Raw genomic sequence first — 4,193 nt, forward strand, 5'->3', positions numbered from 1 at the left:
TCCTTCTAGTTGTGGCATGTGGGATGTCACCTCAGCATGGCTTGATGAGCGGTGCCATGTCCACGCCCAGGATCCAAACCAGCGAAACCCTGGGCCGCCGCAGCGGAGTGCACGAACTTAACCACTTGGCCAGGGGGCCAGCCCCTGAAGCCATCATTTCTTCTCCCAGTACTCTATATTATCTTCTAAGAGTTTTAAAGATTTCCTTTTAAGCCCCGGAATGTATTCTTGTATAGGGTGTGAGTTAGGGATCCAACTTAATTTTTTTCCCCAGAGGGATAACCAATGTCCTCACAGCATTTCTTAAATAATTAATTTTTTCCCACTCCTCTGTAATATTACCTCAGCTTGCTCTCAAGTTTCCAGATAGGCATGAGTCTCTCCTCCCTCTTAATGTTTACCTGGCTGAGCCTTCAAAAACTCCTTTCCCTTTCATATCTGTCTGAGTGTCTACTAAGATCACAGTTTTAGCTTTAAAAGATCTCTGCCTTCCTCCAGTTTACTCAGCCGGCCTCCCTGTATTTGTCTTTCACTCCTCCACTGGTTCTGTTCTGGTAGCATGACAGAAGCATGTTTTTTTAATTGAGGTATATTTGACATATAACATTATATTCGTTTCAGGTGTATAACAAAATGATTGGATGTTTGTATATATTGTGAAATGATCACCACAATAAGTCTAGTTAACATCTGTCTCCATACATAATTACCACAAAAAAATTTTTTCAGGCCAGCTCTGTGGCCGAGTGGTTAACTTCGCGGGCTCCGCTGCCACGGCCCAGGGTTTCGCTGGTTCGGATCCTGGGCGCCGACATGGCACTACTCATCAAGCCATGCTGAGGCGGCATCCCACATGCCACAACTAGAGGGACCCACAACTAAACATACACAACTATGTATCAGGGGGCTTTGGGGAGAAAAAGGAAAAGTAAAATCTTAATAAAAAAATTTTGAAAAAGGAAATAAAATCTTTAAAAAAAAAAATCTAGTTCCTCCTTAATTTCCTGAGCAAACTTGTTTCCCAAAGACAAAGCCTTTTAGGCATAAGCTTCATTAACTGCCTTCTTAGTTTTTAGGTTTTCATCAGCTTTCTCTACCTCAACCCACAAAGAAGCATATTTCTTATATAATAAAGACCTTGTTCTTTTCATTCATTTTCATTAATAAAATATACCCCTATTCTGTGAGTAAAGTCAGAGTCTGGGCTCCCCAAATCCATAGCAATCAATGATCAAGGCTTATGCAATTAACAAATGAGAGCCAACTTGAGATCCCAGTGGTGGGGTGAGCCTTACCAGCGTGTGACAAGCCAACTGCAGTCAAGAGATCAGCCCCTCCCCGGGTCCTGCTTATGACCACGAATGAAGATCAGAACAATCTGCAGAAGAAGACTGGGGGCTGCTGACTTGGCAGCACCCACCTACACCCTGTGTTCATGCTGTAAAAAGGTTACAACTCCACAAACAAGAGCTCTGTCAACCCCGTAGAATTTAGCTGCCTTTGCTGTTTAAAATCAAGCCTGGAGCTTTGCTGAAAGATGTAATACAAGAAGCAAAAATCTACCCACCAGAGCCTAAACGTTTGTAAGCTAAAGCTCTGTCGTCTTTAAAGTAAGCAATCCCGAGGGGAGAAAGGCTCCCCCCCCCCCAACTCCCCCCCCATAACCTAATCCCTGTCCCAGCCACCTGCTGAGGTCAAAGCCGTGCTCACATGGGTAAGGTCAAGGCCCGCCCCAGAGGTCCTTGTATTCAGGCCCCTGCCAGGTGAAATCTTGCTGAACAACTGTAGCTGTCACAAACTACCCAGGTCAAGAACCCACCTGACTCATAATTACCTTTAAGCCTGGAGCCCTGATCACACTGGAAACCTGATCTCCAAGTGTTATTTCAGCCCCCAGATGTCAGTCCTCGTGGCTCTCCAAATTTTCTGAAGAGAAAATTAACATGTTGGGGTTTACAAGGTGATAATTAATGACCCCCCCTCTTGGCCTTTCCAAATTCTAAACCCACGGAGAAGGAGAGGTGTGAATCAGGCTGCTGGAGCTCAAAAGGGTCAGTTTTATTGGGAAGGCTGAGTGGAGAACGTGGTTTCGTTGTGCACGGGATGCCGTCTGGAGGACACTGATTTACCCGTCACAGGCTGGGCTACTGCAGACCTCCCCCAGAGGGCCCGACTCCCCATGGCGGAGGCAGAAACATGAGCGTCTAAAGGTCAGGCCACTGAAAGAAAGAAAAGAGGGAAAGAGACTGGGTAGCGTGCTTAGCACCTTCTCCCGAACCCACCAATGAGACCCACTCCCCTCGAGGAGGTATGAAAGGAGGAGGTTGGAAGTTTCCTTCACTAGTTCTACTGACAGTGGCAGTTCCCTCTTCTCCATGTAAATAAGCGGAGGAGAAGTTCCCTTCGAACAGCTGTCTTTGGTTTGGGGACCTTTTTCTGGATTCAATAACTGTAGCCATGTTCACAGGATGTGTTAGTCAGGAATCCCTGTTTTGCAAGCCAAACTCAAAGTGGCTTAAGCAAAATAGGGAATTAATATGAGTTCAGGGACTGATCTTCCTTCAGGCAAAGCTGGATTCAGGGGTTTGGTGGATGCCATGAGGCCTGCTTACCATCTCTAGGCTCTGCTTCTCTCTGTCTCGTCTTCATTCTCAGGCTGGCTCTTCCCAAGTAGTGGCAAAGATGGCCATCGGCAGTTCCAAGCCTGCATTCCACCAGCTTAGAAACCCTGCTGAGAATTTCTCCTTAATACTTTCAGCAAAATCCCAGAAGGGAGTTTCATTGGCTTTGCTTGAGTCATGTACCTTCTCTCTGGACCCAACTGTGACCAAGAGAAAGCAATGCTCTGATTGGTCAGACCTGAGCCATGTGTCCACCTCCATCGAGCCAGTTCCACGGAAACTGCGTCAACCAAGAGGACGATGAGTTATTCCTCCATGGAAAATCAAAATACTACTCTCAGAGAATGGGGGGAGTGGATGCTAGATGGGAAAACACAACCATCACACACAATGCAAAGCATGATGAGTTCATGGAACAAACAGCCTACGGCTACTTCCTTCAAAAGGGCCTCCAGGGCAGGCACCAGGAGTCTCCAGGACACCTGTCCAGTTCAGCCCAGCTCCACCCACTGACTTGCTATGGAATGAACATGTCACTCACCTCCCTTTCCTCAGCTGTAAAATAAGTTGCTTGTTCTATGTGATCTCAGGTTCTCTTAATCAACAACATTCACTTGTTAGGTATTTATTTAGCACCCATCATAGGCCCGGCACTGTTCTGGACACTTGAGATAAAGTAGTGAATAGAATACACAAAATCCCCTGTTCCTGGGGCCGGCCCAGTGGTGCAGCGGTTAAGTTCACATGTTCCGCTTCGGCAGCCAGGGGTTCAGATTCCGAGTGCAGACATGGCACCGCTTGGCAAGCCATGCTGTGGCAGGTGTCCCACATATAAAGTAGAGGAAGATGGGCACAGATGTGAGCTCAGGGCCAGTCTTCCTCAGCAAAAAGAGGAGGATTGGCAGCAGTTAGCTCAGGGCTAATCCTCCTCAAAAAAAAAAAAAAAAATCCCGTGCTCTTATGGAACTTACATTTTAGTCATGGGGAAGACAAACAATAAACAAAATAACCAGTCCTAGGGACTATCAACAACAATGCAGACGAGACTGTCAGGTGGTCATGTGTTTAAACAGGTGCTCAGGGCAGATGGTGCAGGTAATGCACATTAAGTGCTGTCTAAGGGAGCTATTGTTCTCACTCTCATTACTGTTCTTATTACTGCTATTATTATTTTATTTTTTATTTTAATTATTTTTTATTATTTTTTCATTATTACTGGCGTATTAAAAGCACTTGGTGACCGCTTGGTGTCTCCAGCATGAAGTGCCCTCAGCATAGCATATAGGGCCCTCTGTAGCAGGTCCTAAACTCCTTTTTTAATTGAGATGGAATTCACATACCACAACATTCACCCTCTTAAAGGGTACAATGTTTTCCAGCATATTTATAAGGTTGTGCAACTATCACCATTATCTAATTCCAGAACATTCTCATTACCCCCCCTCCCCCCCAGAAAACCCCACACCCGCACCCGTTAGCAGTCACTTCCCATTCCCCCTCCCCCCTGCCTCTGGGAACCACTAATCTGCTTTCTTTCTCTATGGGCTTGCCTATTCTGGACATTTCACATAA

At 46.0% G+C, this 4,193-nt stretch overlaps 1 long non-coding RNA gene across 1 annotated transcript; it reads right to left on the reverse strand.

Moving 5' to 3' along the window:
• Positions 1-1,240: 1,240 nt before the first annotated feature.
• LOC139084741 (uncharacterized) lies at positions 1,241-2,743 on the reverse strand. Its single transcript, XR_011542418.1, has 3 exons — positions 2,613-2,743; positions 1,835-1,926; positions 1,241-1,378 (listed from the first exon to the last, which is right to left on the reverse strand). It is a non-coding gene; the product is annotated as an uncharacterized lncRNA (long non-coding RNA).
• Between the last annotated feature and the right edge of the window lie 1,450 nt (positions 2,744-4,193).

Source organism: Equus przewalskii, chromosome 7, assembly GCF_037783145.1.
Source record: "Equus przewalskii isolate Varuska chromosome 7, EquPr2, whole genome shotgun sequence".
NCBI lineage: Eukaryota > Metazoa > Chordata > Mammalia > Perissodactyla > Equidae > Equus > Equus przewalskii.